The following is a 21,083-nucleotide window of genomic DNA, read 5'->3' on the forward strand; positions in this document are numbered from 1 at the left end:
ACCATAAGTTATAAAGGTGGGCCAAAATTTGAACAAAATGAATTTGAACAGGAAGAAATATAAGGTATTACTTTTAGGCAGAAAATATGAAATGCACAGATATACAGTCTGTCCCCGCCTTACGCAGGGATCTGTTCCGGATCCCCCCGCGTAAGGCGAATTCCACCTATGCGCGAGCCCCATTGGAAACAATGGGGCTCGTGCGCAGTGGCGCGGCGGTGCAGGCGCACGCAGGGCGCAACAGGCGCACGCGCCCATTCAATTGAATGGGACGCGCTGCCCCTTCCGCCCCGCGTGCGTGCCGCGGCTTGAGTGCGTATGGTCAAGGCCGCGTATGGCGCGCCCGCATATGGCACGGGCGCACTGTATGATGGGTGATACCTGGCTGGACAACACTACATGTGAAAGGGATCTAGGAGTCACAGCCTGAACATGAGCCAGCAGAGTGATGCAGCAGCTAAAAAAGCCAATGCAATTCTAGGCTACATCAATGAGTATAACGTCTAGATCAAGGGAAGTAATAGTTCCACTCTATTTTTCTTTGGCCAGACATCACCTGAAATACTGTGTCCAGTTCTGGGCATCTCAGCTCAAGAGGGATGTTGACAAGCTGGACTGTGTCCAGAGGAGGGGGAGGAAAATAGTAAAAGGTTTGGAAACCATGCCTTCTGAGGAGCATCTTGGGGAGCTTAGTTTGGTTGGCCTGGGGAAGAGAAGGTTAAGAGGTGACATGATAGCCATGTTTAAATATTTTAAAGGATGTCATATTGAGGATGGGGCAATCTTGTTTTCTGTTGCTTCAGATATTAGGAAATGGAAGAATGGATGCAAGCTACAGGAAAAGAGATTTCACCTCAATATTAGGAAGAACTTCTTGCAGTAACAGCTATTTGACAGTGGAACACACTCCCTTGGAGAGTGGTAGAGTCACCTTCTTTGGATGTTTGTAACAGAGGCTGAATGTCCCTCTGTTGGGGATGCTTTGACTGTATGTTCCTGCATGGCAGAATAGGGTAGGACTGGATGGCCCTTGTGGCCTCTTCCAACTGTACAATTCTATTATTCTATGCTCCTGCAAGGGTAATGGGAATGAAGGCAATAAGTGACTGCATTGTGTTACAACTTTCCCAGCTACATTCTGCTTTTCTTTCAGGCGCTCACAACCATGAAAGCTAATCTCCTTCCCAATTTGTAACCTCACAGCAATTGTATGAAGGAGGTTAGGCTGAGAAACATTGGCTGATCCAAAGTCACCCAGTGACCTTCATGGCCTAGTAGGAATTTGAACCCAAGGCCTCCCCATTTTTGGACCAACACACTAGTTGTTGCACGACACTGAATTCTCATCCGTCGCTCTGTTGTTGTTCTACGATTTTTTTTTACTGTAATCTCTTTGAGAGTAGAGACTTTAATATTTCACCTGTTTCCAGATGAGTAGTGACATACGTTGGTTGCAGTACAAACAAGAATCTTGTGCACCTCAAAGACATCAAAATAAATGTGCTCATCCCAGAGCCTGGGAGCAGGTAACCCTAAACAATGAGTCACTGACAAGTCATTTCTTTCTTTCTTTTTCTTTTTTTGCAATAACAAAGGTATTATGTTCCATTATGATTGCACTGTAAAGAGGAATGACATCATTCCTGTATAACTGTAACTGTTTTAAGTTACTTTTATAGTTAATTTTGTATCATAAGTCAGTGCTTGTGGCATTCTGATGTTAAAAAATACTAAAAGGAAAACAAATTTAAATTATTTTTGAGAAAAAAAACCTTTTAAAAATATGTAACCAGAACTATTGGGAGTTGCAGCTGTTGTTGTTTTGTGACTCTAAGGCAAACCTATACATGAGTTTTTTGGGGATGAGAGTGAGTGACTCACCCAAGATCACTCAGTGGTTTCCACGGCTGTGCAGGGAATTGAACCCTGGTCTTCAGTCGCAGTTCAACCCTTAAGCAACTACACCATGCTGGCTCTGTAATGACAACCACTTATTTGACTGATTGATTGACTGATTGATTTCTACCCCACTTTATCCCAAAATTTAAAATGCAAAACCTATGGTAGAGAAGTGAGGCAAAAAGACAATAGCTTGCACAAACTCCCATTTGTTGTTGCTGTTAACTACCTTCAAGTTGATCTTGACTCATGGCTGCCCTGTGGATGAGACATCTCCAATACTCCCTGTCCTCCACCACTCTTCAGTTCTTGCAGATTCATGTTCATGGCCTCCCTCATGGAGTTGATCCATCTAGCATGTAGTCTTCCTCTCTTTCTTTTTCCTTCCACCTTCCCTAGCATTGTAGTCTTTTGTAATGAGCCATGTCTTCCCATGATGTGGCCAAAGTACGACAGTCTCAAAGTATGACAGTAAGTCATCTTGGCTTCCAGGGAGCTCTCAGGTCTAATCTGTTCGATGACCCATTTGTTTGTCTTTTTGGCTGTTCACAGTAACCTCAACACTCATTTCCAGCACCACATCTCAAATGAATTAGTTTCTTTTTATCAGTTTTCTTAATTGTCCAACTCTCGCATCTGTACATGATCAAAAAGTTTGTGTTTGCATTCTTCTTTTATTATGTCCTCAGCTTCTACCATAGTTCATCTGGTTCACCGTCAATTATGCTTAATAGTGCAAATCTTTTTCTTATACTGTCAGCAATATATTGTCAGCAACTCCCATACCAACATCTTAATATCTCTATTTGTTTTTTAAACATAATGCACACAGTCTTGGGGGCAGCGTAGATGGGAATTTGTATATCGTTATTTTACGATGTATTGGATTGTCTTTTACTTTAAGCCACCTCGATCCTAATTGGAGTAGCCAGGATATAAATAAAAATTATTATTATTATTATTATTATTATTATTATTATTATTATTATTATTGAGATAGGCTGTGATCCCATATGGCTCAGCGTAGTGTAGTAGTTCTGCAAGACTAAGGCTTCGTCATACACTACTTCTCTGGATTTAGCCTTTGAAGAGCCCCATACAGCCATTCCATGCACCATGAGAATGGGCAGAACTGGAGAACCATTTGGCTATGTCCCTGTAGCCCAGTGGTTCCCAACCTTTCTAATGCCACGACCCTTTAATACAGTTCCTCATGCTGTGGTGATCCCCAACCATACAATTATTTTCATTGGTACATGCAAATATGTGTTTTCCAATGGTCTTTGGCGACCCCTGTGAAAGGGTCATTCGACCCCCATCATCATCATCATCATTATTAACTACACTGCAGAATTAATGCAGTTTGACACTGCTTTAACTGCCATGGCTCAATGCTACAGAAATTTGGGATTGGTATATTTGTGAGATATTTAGTCTTTTCTGTCAGAGAGCTCTGGTGCCACAACAAACTACAAATCCCAAGATTCTGTAGGATGGAGCCATGACAGTTAAAACGTTGTCAAACTGTATTAATTCTGCAGTGTGACCATAGCCAGAGAAAGAAACAATATGTCCATGGATTGCTGTCAATAGTTTGGTCTTATTTGAAAGAAACCTAACATTTCTTGTTCAATAAAAGAACATTAAAATTTTCATTGGGGTCAGAAAAGACTGAAGTGTACGTTAAGCCCAACCACAACCCTAACCTTTATCCTATACAATGAAATTCTCAATACACTGACATTCTGACTGGAGTTAGAAAATACCTCATAAGAGACATGATGCAAGTTTAAATCCTAAACCACGTGGGTTTATGTCCTAGCCTAGGGCATCTGTGCATGTTTTCAAGCTTAAGATCAATTGTCATGACCTATATATGCTGAAGAAAAAGATGTTAGAAAAAACAGCATCTAACGAGAAACCTCGGTTTACCTCAATCATCCTGTGGCTGCCACTGCGGAATAATCAAGGCTATAATATTGAAAGCTTTTTACATTCAAGAAGGAAAGATGGTCCTGGAAGAATGGAGCATTTTGTGTGGTTACTCAGGGAATGGTGCAGGAGATAAAAGGGCTCATCTTGAAGCTTTAGAAAGTCAAACAAAAGGGAGATCACATTATGAGAATTTGATAAATGTTCTGAAGTCAGATTGGATTTCGGTGGCATACACCGAATGTATGAACAGCCTGGGCATGAGTGACAACAGAACAGACCCAAACAAAGTTGCTGAAGGTGTGAAATGATGTACTATCAATTTTAAAAAACTTCCAAACTATGTTTCCTGTAAAGATGAATTGCAAGTATTACTGTATCTACAAAAGACTCACCATTTTGATTCAGAAATAAAAGAGTCACCGTGTAGAAAGGGGCAAAAATTATTCATTCAGAATGGAGTAGTCCTTTTGAGTGAGAGCCGATATGGCGTAGTGGTGGGGCTAGGGCTCTGGAGACCAGGTTTCGAATCCCTATTCAGCTGTGGAAACTCACTGGATGATTCCAGAAAAATATTTTTCTGCCATCAGCCTTTTCCACACTGATGGTTGGGCTTTTAAATGCTGAGCAATTCAGAATTTAAGATTTGCATGTACTGTAGTTTTTAGTACACATTACTATTTCACTGTTTAATGTTTTTAACTTTATAAATTGCTTAATTAAAAAAACCCAAAGTTTATATGGTTTCAAATTTGCTGTGAGCCACTTTTAATCCTGGTACCAGGAGGAAGGTGTGATGTGTGTGTTATTTGAATCTTTGGGCTGAACCCTCAGCACAGTCTTGTCAGATGCAAGACCAGCCCTACCACTGAGGAGAGTGAGGCTCTCCCCTCAGACAAGAAGTGCAGGGAGATGCTGGTCATATCCTCTTGGCTGCTGGTGTCAGCTTACTGACAAAACTCTTTATGCCACATAATGTTTCTGCCCCTTATAATTACAGCCTGCCTTCAGTATTCACAGATTTTTATCCATAAATTCAACCACTCACAGTTTGAAAGTATTTTTTAAAAATAAATAAATTGCAAGAAGCAAACCTTGATTTTGCTATATTATATAAGAGACACCATATCACTATGCTATAGTATTTAATGGGAATTGAGCATCTATGGATTTGGGTTTCCACAGGGGACCCTGGGGCCAAACCCCAGTGGATACCAAGGGCCCACTGTAATCTGCTGCTTCAGCTGTAAAGAAGCTCTGGTGTTCAGGGGACATTCCATTGTCAGCCCAGGACTTTATCACAGGAGGCTGTAAAGCAGAATTTTAACAGGAGAAAAGTATTTTTGGCCTGTACTTACCACATGATGTTGTGTCCATCCTGCTGCTGCCTTGCATTCCATTCGTTTCTGTAGTGCACCTTGATGGACAAAACCCATCAATAGGCTCTAAATCTCTTGGCTAATGCATTACTGCCTTCATGCAATAGGTCTTTCCCATTGCAGTTCTGCTTTTCAGGTATGAGTCTGCTCCTCTCCTCAGCGATTAGAGCCACCAACAGCTTACTGAAGCTGGCTGCTGTGAGCTGAGGCATGCATGTTCACATTGTTGGAATGGAAAAATGTGGGGTGTGATTGCCTATGTTTTTTTCGCTTCTGCGGGAGGGGCTGGAACTGAACTCCCGACAACATGGAAGGCCCACTGTATTGTTAAGCATTTCAACGCCACTTTAATGTCCATGGCTTCCTACTAGAGAATCCTGGGATTTGGATGGTTACTTAGAGTTTGGTCAGCTATATTGTTGTAGTTCAGAGAAGCTAGAGATTTCTAGCAGAGAATTCTAAGTACCTGGACAAACTGCAAACCCCAGGATTTCCTAGGAGGGAGTCACAGTAGTTAAACTAATATCATATGCCTATGAATCTGTAATATCAATACACTTCAGGGGAGAATTTCCCAGAAAGTATACCTTCTAGTTTTGTGACTGTCCCTGCCAAATGTGGACAGTTGGAGGGTATGCAAACCCCAGGACTTCATAGGATATAGCAATGGCTGTAGAATTGTGTAGCGTGAAAGAACCCCTCAAATGCACAGCAGGTACAGTATTTGTTTCTTAAAGCTGGGGGTATAAGGTACTTGAAAATACCAACAAAGGTAGATGTCTAACAAGCAAGTGGGATGATGGATTAAGGGTGGGTACTCCCTTTCAGCCTGAGGGCTGAATTCAATTTCAGATCATTTTTGTAGGAATCACATTTCATGTGATGGGTGTGGTCATACTGCAAAAGGTTGGGACCAAAAATACCATCTTATTTTAGTTTACAGCTCTTGCTGCTAGTACTGCCCATACTTTTAATGGTTATGTAGAAGAGGGAATTTCAGCAGGTATTGCCTGTCCCACAACCAGATAATGGGCAACACCTACTGAAAGTTCCCCTTCCACACAACCATTCAAGAAGCTAAGGGAGTCCTTTCCAGTTTTTGCTCTGGCAATCCTATTCTTAGCTTTTGTTGTTGTTGTTCAGTTTCCCTCCAGTTGGTCAAATACCAGAAACAAGTTCATCATTGGGGAGGAGGGAAAGGGAAATTGAAGGTTAGGGTTGCAAAGCATCTTCAACAAACAAAATTAAATGTTTACTCCTTCACCCAACCACTGGCTTTCCCATAAAGGTAAAGGTAGTCCCTTGACATGAATGTCTAGTCGAAACCGACTGTAGGGGGTGGTGCTCATCTCTGTTTCTAAGCCAGCATTGTCCAAGGACTGCTCTGGTGGTCATGTGGCCAGCATGACTGCACCAAACACTGTCACCTTCCCACTGAGAAGTGGTACCTATCTATCTATTTGCATTTGCATGCTTTTGAACTGTAGGTTGGCAGAAGCTGGAACTAGTGACCAGAGCTCGCCCCATCATGCAGCACTCAGGGCTTGACCCGCCAACCTTCCGATTTTCCAATCATCAGAAATGACGTCCTAACCACTAATAAATAATAATAATAAAATTTATTTATATTTCCTGCCTCTCCCTGCAGATCGAGGCAGGATTACAACCGGTAAAATCAAACAATACAATTACACAGTACCATGCTACATAAAATGATCAATAAAAAAGCACGCGAAGATACAAGTACATTCCTTAAAATAGCCAAATCCTCGTCTGTTTTCTGTACTATTGAATCAGGTGTGGAGAATTCTTTAAAATCTACTATAAAAGATCAGGTGGATAGACCCGCCGGAAAAGATCCATCTTAAGTGCCTTCTTAAAGACTTCTAAGGTGGTGATGAGATGGATCTCTTCCGGTAAGTTGTTCCAAAGTGTGGGGGCTGCGGCTTTGAACGCTTTATGGGAAGTTGTGATTAGCCTGGTCTTTGTATATTCCAATAAATTCTTCCCACTAAGCTGTCGCATCCCATACAGATCACCATAACCAATCTTCTATGGTTCATTCCCAAAGATATGTTCAGGTGACAGTATTTTCAAGGTAATCTGTGCTTCTGCCTTTGTTGTTCTATATCTTTAAGTTGTTTCTGATTTATGGCATCCCCAAGTGGGGAACTCAACCCTGAACTCCAGAGTCATAGTTCAATGCTCAAACCACTGCACCATGCTGGCTCTCTGCTTCTGTCTAGTTCCATTTTTTTTTTAAAGTGATACAGTGGGAAAGCTCAAACATAGCTTTCTTGCCAAGGAAGTTGGGGCAAATGACATAATGAGAATACAGGTCTGGAATGTTAATATGCAGATGGTTTTAAGGCACTTTACCTCACCTCACCTCACCGATGCCCATCATCAAAGAGCTCCCAGGCCTGTTTGATGGAGAGAGAAAGAGAATGCATATGTTTGAAGTGCAGCACCAACAATAACAGCAGTAATTATTAAGATGTTTCTTGCAAAGAATATTAGTGGTTGTTTTCATCTTAGGAGAGAATTTTCTTCTAACGCTATAAGGATGAGGGTTCAGACGCAGTCACAGTAAGAATGGACTAGGAACAACCGGAACACCAATAATGTGAAGATCATTTTTTGGATTCCCCCCCAAAGAGCTTGATCCTTTTTTTTAAAATGTCTTAATGCACTTTCCTTAATCTAGGGGTTGGAGCATCAGGCCATGGGGCCAGATCTGCCCCTCATGGGATCATAATATGGTCTTCCCAGGGTGGCTACATTTTCTTCTCCATCACACCACAGATGGGTGGTCTCTCAACTTGTGTACACCCCCTCCCCTTTCTGAAAGTTTTAATTCCTTATCCAGGGAAGTACACGAATTAATAGAATCATAGAGTTGGAGAGATCCCATGGGCCATCCAGTCAAACCCTCTGCTATGTAGAAATGCACCATCAAAGTACTCCAGACAGATAGGCATCCAGACTCTTTTTTAAAACCTCCAAAGAAGGAGACTCCACCCCTCTCTAAGGGAATGTGTTCCACTTTCAAACAGCTCTTCCTAATATTGAAGTGGAATCTCTTTTTCTGTAGCTTGCATCCATTCTTCTGTGTCCTAATATCTGGAGCAGCAGAAAACAACCTTGCTCCATCCTCAATATGACATCCTTTAAAATATTTAGACATGGCTATCATGTCACCTCTTAACCTTCTCTCCAGCTCCCTAAGCCACTCTTCATCAGACATGGTTTCCACAACATGGTCACCCTCCTCTGGACATGTGTCAGCTTGTCAACAGGCTTCTTCAATTGTGGTGCCCAGAACTGGACACAATTTTCCAGGTGCTGTCTGACCAAAGTAGAGTAGAGTGGTACGATTACTTCCCATGGTCTAGACACCATATTCTTATTGATGCAGCCTAGAATTGCATTGGCTTTCTTAGCTGCTGTATCACATTGCTGACATATTATGGTCCACTAAGACTCCTAGCTCCTTATCACATTTACTGCTGTCAAGCCAGATCTTACCCATCCTGTATGGTTTCCAAAACTTGGTCACTTTCCTCTGGACATGTGTCAGATTGTCAACATTATTATTGAATTATGGTGCCCAGAACTAGACGCAGTATTCCAGGTGATGTCTCACCAAAGCAGAATAGAGTGGTACAATTACTTCCTGTGATCTAGACACTATATTTCTATTGATGCAGCCTAGAATCGCATTGGCCTTTTAGCTGGTGCATCACACCATTGATTCATATTAAAGTTGTGGTCTAATGGGACTTCTAGATCCCTTTCACATGTAGTCTTATTAAGCCAGGTGTCCCCTATCCTATCTATGCATTTCATTTTTTTTCTACCTATGTGTAGTACCTTACATTTCTCCCGTTTAAATTAATTTTGCTAATTTTAGCCCAGCTCTCTAATCTGTTAAAGTAATTTTAAATTCTAATCCTGACCTTTGGGATATTAGCCGCCCTTTCTAATTTGATGTCATCTGCAAATTTGATAAGCATGCCCTCTATTCCTTCATCCAAGTCATTGATGAATTCACAGGGACTTCACCAGTGTGTGGGGAGAAAGACAGAGAGAGATTTGCAGTTCCATTTCAGGCAGCTAAATGTCTTAAGCGGTTCACATCTCCTTGTTTTCTGCTGGATGAAGTTTTGGTTTGCCACCATTTTATTCCCCTCTGATGATTCCCCATCCTTCTCTCTCAAAATGACATCTCTTCAATCCACAGAAGACAAATTGTAACCTGGGGCTCCTTTGATTTTTTAACCTGCCCTTTCCCTCACCTGATGACTCTCAACAGGAGACAGAAAGAACCTCAGGGCTTGCCACCTCTCTTTGTTTGTGACAAAGTCTTTGAACAACAGGCCTTTCAAGATTTCCCATGAATGACTTTGTGGAATGAAAGAAAGCGGAGGATGATATTACAGCAGAGAGACATCAAAGTGAAGCGACTCTCATTTTGGCCTATCTATGTCTGCTACCCATGGTAATATGTCGCGATCATACAGGCAGGAGCTTTATGAAATGACAAATAATATTTTACCCTTTCACTGAGTACTTATCTCTGGCACCTGCCTCCCTGGTCAGGTGCAGGATGGGAGTTATCTCACAAGCCTTCATTTAACTATTTAGTTTTAATTAAAGGCAGTTCCCAGTCACAGTGGACTCAGAACAGCAACAGAAGAGCAAACAGAGCTCTTTTGCTCCTATCATGCTGTTCAGTACTGAATCAGATCATTACATTTCAATTTCTAGAGTTTAGAACACTTTTTTGGGGGGGACTACAAGTCCTAGAATCCCCTAGATAGTTCTGGGTGGTTGACAGTAGATCTCCAGGGCAGCAGGCAGAGAAAGGTCTTGCCCATTACTGGCTACTTAATCCTTTAAGTGGAGATGCTGCGGACTGAAACATGCCCTCCCACATTTAATGAATGAAAACAGGAACATGTGTGGCCAAGAAACATCAGAGTGTGGTCAAAATGGCAGAAGTTATTAATGGGGATGAACAGGCAAGTTTGCTTTTGCCTGAGCCTACTGGGAAGAACAGATTCCACTCCCTCTTCTCCTCTCTCCATCAAGTTAACTGAGCACAAACTACAGTCAGTCCTCCATATCCACGGATTCTTTAGCCATATCATATGACTATGCCATTATATTGAATAGGATTTGAGCATTCACAGATCTTGTTATCCACTGTGGGGTCCGGGAACCAAACCCAGCGGGCCTACCATACTTTTGCCCTTTGAACTCAGTTTGCAGCAATTGAAGTAAGCTAAGGACAAAGGTGGAAAGTGGGGGGGGGGGCACCTGGGACATTTTAAAAGGAGGTGAAAAAGTGGGACAGCAGAGGATTTATAGTAACTGCCCCTGCCAAATCAGGATATGCTGAAGCTGTATCCTCCTGTACAGCTGCTGAGCTCTGTTTCTTCCCCAACAGCCATTTCTGGCTATCAGTTTCATTCTTAAGTCTACTTTTGATGCAGAAAGGTGTACTTTTGATGCAAAAAGGATTTCTGCAAAACCTTTGCTCTCAGCTGTAATAGAAGAAGAGCTGTTATATTTATGGAATTCTTCACAAAAGCTGTACAGTTCAAACAGTTCAAAGCTCAGACTGTATGAGCTGAATCTTGCCATTGTTTTCTCTTTTGTTTGCATTATCTTTTCCCTTGCTCATAACTGTACAGCAAAGGAGCTGTTCCAAATCAAGCCGCTCAGGGTGAGGTCTCCTGATAACATAGCAATGTTTCCTAGAAACAGCACTCTTCAGCTGGAGCTCCTAGAAACAAATTGCTGGAACTGAAAATGCCGATGAACACTGAACCTGCAGTGTAAAAGTAAGGAGGAGGAAGACTGATGCAGTGTAAATTAAGAAAGTAGCTGTCTGGATCAGATATCCTTCAACTGTCCTGATTTGGCAGGGATAGTCCTGATTAATCTTCTATCATCCCACTTTTGATGTAACCTTTAACATGCTCGAGTTATTCTCTCCTCCTTCCACTTTCCCCCTTTGTCCTCAGCTTGCTGCCATTGCTGCAAACCTATTTCAAAGTGGTAGAATTCAGAGATATAGCCTTTAGTCTATAAAAATAGTACATAGAGAGATCTTGTAGCACTTTTGAGACTCAAGAAAGTAGTTGACATCATGAGCTTTCATAGACTTAAGGATACTTCCTCAGAATGCCACCAAATGCATCTGAGGAAGTAGACTGAAGTCTATGAAAGCTCATGCTGCCAACTTCTTTCTTTAGTTAGGGGTGAAACAGACTGCCCTGTCATGCTGGCTTGGAGGCAGCGTCAGTTTTCCTTTTGAAGCATTTGGACATATTTGTCAAATGCAGAACAGTCTCATTAATTTCATGGTTAAGGAAGCAGATTTTCATGTGCACATAGATGCACATCCACATTGCACATAAGTAATAGAGAGCCAAATCCCATTGATTCTATGGGTGTACAGTTTAGGCCATTGTGTAACATTGAACTGCCTGCTTAGAAAGCTCAGCAAACCCATATAAGATTCACTGGGCCAGGAAGGTCTTTTCTCAACCTGGACATTCACACTATTACATGTCTACAGCGTAAGTCTTCCATTCAACAGCTGTACATAATGGGTGGGATAACCTTCAAGCTTTATGGCACAGTACACTAAACTCTTCTGAACATCAAATGATTTGAGGCCACAAGGTGAAATCCCAGCAAACTGAAAGTGCAAGGCCAGTGAAAGCATAATTCAGAAAGGAAAAAGTAATGGTGACATCTCTAAGCTGAGTGAAGCCATTCCTTCAACTCCCAGCTTATAAATGCATCCACAAAGGTCTTTTGTTATAGAACCAAATCCTGATGCTCCTAAGGAGGATGTGTGAAGAGAATAGCAAGGGAAGCTGCAGTTCTTTTACATATATAGTCAGCCTTGCACATTTGCTGCGTTCACTTTTACAATGTGATTTATGTGCAGATTTGATTAATGTGCCCTATGTTCTCTCTAGGTCTTCCAGGATACCTCTGCTGAAGGTTGACCATAGACTGACACTGGAGGACCTAGAAATTTCTAGGGAACACACTTCTCTAGGCATTTGTGGGTCTCTCAGTATGATTCTATGGTCAACCTCAAGTGGGTGTTGATCACAGTTACTCTGGAGGACCTAGAGATTCCTAGAGAGGTGTTCGCTTGGGTAAAAAAACCAAAAGTTTTTTTAATTTGCATTTTCCCACCTTCACGGGGGTCCTGTGCTCCTAACGCCAGTGAATGTGGAGCATTCCACATTTACAGAGGGGATAGCTGCCATATGACAAAATGGATGATCTCACCATGCCCAGACAACAAGGTTCCAGAATGCAGGAGCTCTGGAAGTGTGTTCAGTCAGATATGTTTACAAGCATCTAGGGACAGTGGCATCACTAAGGGGGAGCGGGGGGTGAGGACCAGACCAGGTGACACCTGAAGGTCCTCCTCAAACATCTGCTTTTAGGCAGAAATCAGCTGTGACATTTGCCTGTGTCCCATTAAATGCTGAAGAGATGGTGGGAGTGGAGTGAAGTTTGGTGGAAGGAGAAATTAGAGATCCCAGGGTGTTTTTTAAAGTTAAAACTACAATTTTAAATTAATTTTTAATTTTTTTTAAAAAAAACTTTCTTTAAAAACATCACCTTTTACCAAATTTTCACTTCAACCACATGAAACTATGTGTAAGTAAATGCACGGAGGTTGTGCATATGATATTGTAATTTAAAGGTAGGATTTTAATTTTGCTAGCTGTTTCTGTCACAACTGTTACCATGACATTCAGCGATATGCAGGAATTAAATGTATTTACCTATACATAGTGAAGATTTGGTTAAAATGTGATTTTTTAAAACAAAATCTAAAAAGAATTTTAAAAATTCAAAATTTCAAAAAAATTAATTTTTAAATTTAATTTGCTTAAATTTGAAATTTAAATTTTTGGGGGCCTCTCATTTTTCCTCCCACTGAGCTTCACCCCATTCCCATAATCTCTTAAAGCATTTTTAAGGGAAACAGATGAATGCCACAGCCTGTTTCCGCCAAACACAGATGGTTGAGAAGCAGTGGTGTCACCCTCCCTTAGGGGGTCACCTGGTGCGTTCCACACACCCCACAGCCCCCTAATGACACCACTGGTTTTCATTATTCATTTCCTTGCTAAGAAATGGATTTCCCAACACTTGAGAAACCCAGATGGAAGGAATAATACAGTGGCAAGAACTTTGCAAAGTTTTCACCTGATATTTACACACCCTGAAGTGTTTTGGGAAGTTATTATGTACAGAAATACACTTTTTTTGCATGATAATTGTGTGGGTTTATGCAAAAGACATTGTTTCCAGGTAGCCACATGTGTCTTTCATGCAAGACTACTGTTTTCTAGGCAAAACACTGCAATCTTGAAATACAACATTCTTATGCCAAAAAAAAAAAAAAAAAACCCCAACACAAAAAACCTCATCTTGTGCAAAAAGGGAAAAAAGAAGAATCTTGCAGAACAAAAATTGTGAACAAACACCTTACACAGCATCTTGCAACCCCGCCCCCCAAAAAAACCCCATCCATTTTACACAGAAAAAATAACTACATGGTTTTATTCTGCAAGGCTGCTGTTTTCTGTACAAGATTTTTGTGGGGTAAGATTGTGATGGGGTGAGCTCCTGTCATTAGTCCTTGCTTCTGCCAATATAGCAGTGTGAAAGCATGCAAATACAAGTAGATAAATAGGTACCACTTTGGTGGGAAGGTAACAGCATTTGGTGCAGTCATGTTGGCCACAGGACCATAGGTACTATCTTCAGACAATGCTGGCTCTTCAGCTTACTAGCGGAGATGAGCACCGCCCTGACAGTTGACTAGATATTCATGTCAAGGGACTACCTTTACCTTTAAGATTGTTGTTTTTATACATGGAAATTTTATGCATGAAAACTAATTGTCCTAATTGACAATAATATTAACATCCCTTCAAGCACCTATACAGATCTTTTTGCTCTATATGCAAACACATATCCTCCATCTATCCCAATTTGGCAGGGACACTCCCAATTAATTTCCCATTATCCCACTTTTCAACTGTTTTTAAAAATGTCTTTGTTTCTCTCTCCTCCTCCCACTTTCCCGCTTTGTCTGCAGCTCATCTTGCTGGCTGCAAAATAAACCTAGCTACATTTCAGAGGGCATTGAATAACAGTGTTTGTTAAAAAATAGACAACCCAAAACAAAAGAAAAATTAGCTTGCTTAGATAGAGTTGCCAAGTTTTCAACTAACCTTAGTACAGTGTCCTCTGTAACTGCTGGGGTTTGGTTTCAGGACCCTCTGTGGATACCAAAATCAGCAGATGCTCAGGTCCCAATAGAATAGAATCATAGACTTGGAAGAGACCACAAGGGCCATCCAATCCAACTCCCTGCCATGCAGGAACTCACAATCAAAGGATCCTCGACAGATGGCCATCCAGCCTTTGCTTAAAGACCCCCAAAGAAGGATACTCCACCACTCTCTGAGGGAGTGTGTTCCACTGTCAAACAGCTCTTACTGTCAGGACATTCCTCCTAATGTTGAGCTGGAATCTCTTTTCCTGTAGTTTGCATCCATTGTTCTGTGTTCTAGTCTCTGGAGCAGCAAAACACAAGCTTGCACCATCCTCAATGTGGCACCCCTTCAAATACTTAAACGTGACTATCATATCATCTCTTAACCATCTCTTTTCCAGGCTGAACATACCCAGCTCCCTAAGTCTTTCCACATAAGGCATGGTTTCCAGGCCCTTCGCCATTTTGGTGGTCGTCCTTTGGACATGCTTCAATTTGTCAACATCCTTTTTGATTTGTGGTTCCCAGAACTGGACACAATATTCTAGGTGGGGCCTGAACAAGGCAGAATAGAGTGGCACTACCCTTGATCTAGACACTATACTGCTATTGCTGCTGCCTAAAATTGCATTGGCCCTTTTAGTTGCCGCATCACACTGCAGTGAAGAATCTATAAACTCTGGGAACATTTGCAGGCAATTTAGAAACATGAGGGATTTGGTGTACAATCCATGTATGATCCAGACAGATTTTCTCCCTTCAGATGAACTGGCTAGCAGAGTTTGGAAAAGCTAATTTTTTCAACCAAGTCTCCCCAAATCATCCAGCCAGTGTAGCCAGTGGCTATGATGTCTTGGGGAATCCAGGAACTCTGGGCCAAAACAGTAACTTTCCCAAGATCTGCCATAGCCAGATCACCTGAAGGGAGAAACTCTGTCTGGATCATGCAAAAACTGTAGACTGAAATCACTCATGTTCCCAAACTGCTTGCAAATGCTTAGGAAATGTGTCATCATTTAGGAGTCAGTCTGCAAGGACAGCCCTTTCACCTAAGTGTTCCTGCTCAAGGAAATGACAGCCGGCCCCTCCAGCACATTCCCTAAAGATGCTGTCAGAATAACAATGGTTTCAAAGACACATACACCCATTGCCCTTTTGCAATAAACGTCTGTATAATTGCTGGGCAGTCTGGAAAGCAAAGAAATTGTGCTGTTAAGTTTCAGGTGCTTTCCAGTAAGAGGGTGTCTGGTCTCCTTGAGAAACACAACTATATAATGCCACTTATAAGTTATAGGCCTGCTTGGCCATCCCTTTAACATATTCCTCAGAGTTCTATATATGAAATGGAAAAAAAACATTGGCAAGTAAAATCTTGCACATGCACTTTCTAGAAATGCCAGCCTTTTGATTGAATCACTGTAGGGCGTTTGGCTGGAGTGTGGCAGAAGCAATGGCAAAGGACCTCTAGATAGATAGATAGATAGATAAGTAGGAGTCCTATCTATCTACAAATGTGTTACCTAGAGTTACACATTCATGATGGGTTGCAACTCATGATCCCTGCATATCCATTAATTTAGGGAATATTTTGAGATTGTGAAAGTCACCTTGAATACTGTGTACAGTTTTGGGCACCACAATTCAAGAGAGAGGTTGACAAGAACGAGTGTCTAGAGAAGAATAACCAAAATGCCTAAAGATCTGGAAACCATGCCCCATGAGGAGCAGTTTAGGGAGCTGGGATATGTTTAGCTTGAAGAAGAGGAGGTTAAGAAGTTGCATGATAGTCATGTGTATATATTTCAAAAGGTGTTATATTGAAGAAGGAACAAGCTTGTTTTCTGCTGCTCCAGAGACTAGGACATAGAATAATTGATTCAAATGACAGGAAGATAAATTCCACCTAAACATTGGGAAGAACTTCCTGATGGTAAGAGCTGTTTGACATGGGAATCTGCTGCCACTGAATGTGGTGGAGTCTCCTATTTCGGAGGTTTTTAAACAGAGGCTGGATGTACATCTGTTGGGAATGCTTTGGTTGTGTATTCCTGCATGGTAGGAGGTTGGGCTGGGTGGCTCTTGAAGTCTCTTCCAACTCTATGATTCTATGAAAATTGGGTTGTCCGAAGCCCTGACACTTCTCAGTCTAAACATGAGATGTATGAGTAGTCCCTGGTCATGTCATTCAGTATTGTGCATTAAGAACCAACCACAGTTGCTCTCAGCTTGACATTCAAACATGAACACACAAACACATCCATAGAGTACATATTTCCCTTTGCCTTGCTATGGGACTGAGAGAGTGTGACTTGCGTAAGATCACCCACTGGGTTTCTATGGCTGAGTGGAAATTTGAACCCTGGTCTCCAGAGCTGTAGTCCTATGATCATACCGCTACATCATGCTGACTCTCCACTGAATAGATATTAAATCTATACACCCCACCCAAAAACCTACCTTTTCAGCAGCACGCTACCGCATGTCCAATTTTGGGTTGCTGGAGAGCAGGGTGTGTGTGTGAGTGGAGATGTGTCCTCCTCTCTTCCTGTAGCTAGACATATTAGAACAGGCATCTTCATGCCCCCCTGCAGATGCCTGATATAGCTGAAAGCTTAGGTTGGGATGGAGGGACTTTTGATTGTTTTGTGTGTAACAAAGTGAATTGCAATGATACAGAATATTTTGGATGTAGAGGAACAAAGATAAGAGGGAGGAATATCAACATTCTTAAGATATGCAGATGACACTATATTACTAGCATCATGGACTCAAAATAATTACTAATGATGGTCAAGGAATAAAGTGCAAAGGCAGTCTTAATGCTGAACATAAAGAAAACAAATATAATGACCATGGAGAATCGACATAAACTCATTCTAGACAATGATGAAGTCACAATAGTAAAAGAATTCCATATCTTGGATCAAACATCAATCAGAATGAAAACTATAGTCAAGAAATCAGAAGACGAGTAGGAACGTGAAGGGCTGCTGAGAAAGAACTAGATAATATGCTACAGAATAAAGATATACAACTAGACACTAAAGTTAGAATTGTCCAAGTTGTTGTATTCCCCATCACCATGTATGGATGCGAGAGCTGGACAGTGAAGAAAGTGGATAGGAAGAAAATCAACAGATTTGAAGTGGTGCTGGAGAAGAGTGGTGAAGATACTGTGGACAGCCAAAAACAAACAAACAAGTCATTGAACAGATCAAGCCTGTATAATCCCTTGAAGCCAAGATGATGGAATTGAGGCTGTTGTACTTTGGCCACATCATGAGAAGGCATAAATCATGAGAAAAGACAATAATATTGGGAAAGGTTGAGGGTAGTAGAAAGAGAGGAAGACCACATGCCAAATGGATAGACTCTATAAGGGAGGTTATGGGTATGAATCTGCAAGGCCTAAGCAGATCAGTGGAGACACAGAGTCTTGGAGATTTCTCATCCACAGGGTCGTCATGTGTCGGGATTGACTTGAAGGTGGTTAACCACAACAAATACTTGTATCCCACTGATGGAGGTATAAGCAGTTGTACATGTTGGACCGCTGTGCATGTAGTAGCGCACTGAATGACACAGAGCAGCATGTGAGTGTGTGTTGCCTCTATGTATTGTTTTTCTGCCCTGCACGCTGCAGTTGGGTTATGAGTCATGGACTTTTACCATTGTTCCAGATACATTGCACTGTATTAGTATTTTGTGTAGGGGTTGTGTAATATAATTCTGCTTGGCAGATATTTAAGCTGTGCTGAAGCCATGTGGAATTTTGGCATGTGTGGGTATATATTGCATATCGCATATGAGCAACTTTTCTTCACAGTAATATAACTGCCATAGTGTATACCTAATAGGAGGACAATCTTTGCAACAGACATTACTCTGGGGTGAAACAGAAGCAGGGAGGGTCAACTGTGAATGTGTAACCTGATTTGGATTATTTTGCCTCTAAGTTTTACCCCAAAGTTTATTTTTTATACTCAAGTCTTGAAATGTATTCTTTGCTGTTGCTTCTGCACCTGCTCCCTTATTCTGCCAGCAATGTTATTACTGTAGCAGTGCTGACAAATATCCAAACAATGGATATTAAAACAATGTAGATTAAAAATAAAAACATCAAGATAGCCAGAAGAATGAAAACTGTAAAACTGTTCATAAACTAGTGAAATAATACACCAGCTGGTCCTGATAAACCAGTGGTGGGTAACTGTTGCTCTCCAGAAGTTTTTGGTGTACAATTCCCAGCATCCATAGCCTGATTATCCAATAACGACAGATGCGGGTTGTGGATTTCATTAGTAAAATGAAATTTAATAAAAACAAATGCAAAAATCTACATTGAGGCCCTAAAATTAAATGCACAGGTGTAGGCTGGAGGATAATTGGCTCAGCAGTACTGAAGAGGACCTTGAAATTATTGTTGACTATGAGCTAGCAATGTGATGCTGCAGCAAAAATAAATAAATAAAAATACAAATTAATTTCAGCCTGCATTAATAGAAGCAGAGTTTCCAAGCTGAGGAAAGTAATAGTCTCATTAAATTCTGTACTGGTAAGGTCTCATCTGGAATATTGTGTTCAGTTCTGGGTACCTCATTTTAAGGATATAGACAAATTGGAGCAGATTCAGAGAAGGGCAATGAGGATGGTGACAAGTGTGGAGAACAAAGCCTATAAGAACAGGTTGAAGGAGCTGAGCATTCTCAGTTTGGTAAAGAGAAGTCTGATGAGTGACATGACTGCAGTCTTTAAACACTGAAAAGTCTGTCTCAGTGAGGAGGGGTCAGGTTTGTTCTCTGCTGCCTCAGAGGATAGGACCAGATCTAATGGTTTTAAGTTACAGGAGGGGAGATTTCAAATGAACGTTAGAAGGTACTTCTTGACAGAGTGAATGGTTCAGCAGTGGAACCAATTGCCCAGAGAGGTGGTGGGATCTATTTCTTTGAATGTCTTCAGAAGAGTCTGGACAGTTACCTGCTGGGGATGCTTTAGCTGGAGATCCTGCACTGAGCAGGAGTTTGGATTCAATGGACCATGAGGCCCCCTTCCAATTTTACTATTCTAAGGGCAAACCATGTTTTTAGAGTATTAAGACAAAAAGGTCACTATAAGGAGGAGGATGTGTGGGAAAGCTGCCAGGACTGCTGATAATGGCTCAAAACAGCCTAGCAGAGCTTTATAACCAAAAATAAAGGCCTTTACAAATGCAAGAAATAAAGTACAGTATTCAAATACCAGTTCATTGTCCAATAGAGATGGGTCAAACCATCCAAGGGTCCAGGGTTCCAGAAAGGCATGTTTAGCAAGGCAATTCCGAGGTCCAGAGGGTCCAGGTCAGTCAGTATTTCAAGAGGCAAGGTTTTAGGCCACAAAGTCCAAGGGAGTCAGAGAAACATGCTTTCACCAAAAAATAAAAAATAAAAAAATCAGATAATATCTGACAAAAGAGCTCAGTGACCTGCATCTGTTTATATTTATGTTTATACTCCCGTGAGGGAATGAACAGGCAGGCCCAGCTCCACCTGAAGAAGAGCCCTCCCTCCAGTCCATCTGCCTTGGTCCAGGCTTCAGAGGGAGAGAATAACCACTGGACCTCATCCCCTTCCCCACCACCATTCCCTTCTCCCTTTGTGTCGTGTCTTTTCGATAGTAAACCTGAGGGCTGGGAACTGTCTAATTAAAAATAATAATTGTAAGCCGCTCTGATAGCCTTTAGGGCTGAAGGGCTGGGTATAAATACCATAAAACAAACAAACAAACAAACAAACAAATAAATATTACCCATTTCCTAATCACAGGTGCTTCCTGATTTCTCATAAAGCCTCCTGGACTGGCAGTGGCATGCCCTTTCAGACCTTCGCTGGCTAAAGGTAGGTACTTCATTGTCCTGCTTATCCATATCTTCTGTGCCTGGGATCTCTGCTGGTGGAAGGCTGGACTGTTGAGTTTCCTGACACAGAACAGGCTGTGCTTGATCTGGCAGAGCAGAGCTAGGACCTGGCTCAGCTTCAGGTTCCCCCTCCACCTGGGGCTCAAATTCAGACTCCTCAGAGTCCTCAGCCAGGCTGAGCATTACAAAGGAGGAGGACTGCTATTTTCTATAGGATCCTGCCCAAGTCTTAGCATCCTTAGAAAGAAGCTTTCTCATGTTCCACCATCCCCACAGGCCCATCTAGTGAGGATATATTAAAGGACCTTCTTGATGGTTGCTCCTAGGTTTTGGAATTTATCCTGTGGGAGCCTAGGCTTCCACCCCAACACACAGTATAGCCTCCTTTAGTTGGCAGGTTATACTGTAAATGGTGTCAGATCCTGTCTGATCATGGAAGCTAAATAGGATCAGCTCTGGTTAGTACTTGGATGGGAGATTGCCAATGAATACCAGGTGCTGTAGGTAGGCTTCCCATATCCCACCTGGGGGCGGGACTTTCCCAATTTGGGGCGGGTCCGCACGGTCCCGCCCCGGTTTGGCCCCGCCCCCGGGACTCCCCCCCCCCAGTGAGTCCTGCAGGCTTGGCTGGGGCTTGGAGGACGGCTGA

This window comes from Sceloporus occidentalis, unplaced genomic scaffold, assembly GCF_023333645.1.
Source record: "Sceloporus occidentalis isolate IW3139 unplaced genomic scaffold, rSceOcc1.0.p SCAF_1, whole genome shotgun sequence".
NCBI classification, from domain to species: Eukaryota; Metazoa; Chordata; class Lepidosauria; order Squamata; family Phrynosomatidae; genus Sceloporus; species Sceloporus occidentalis.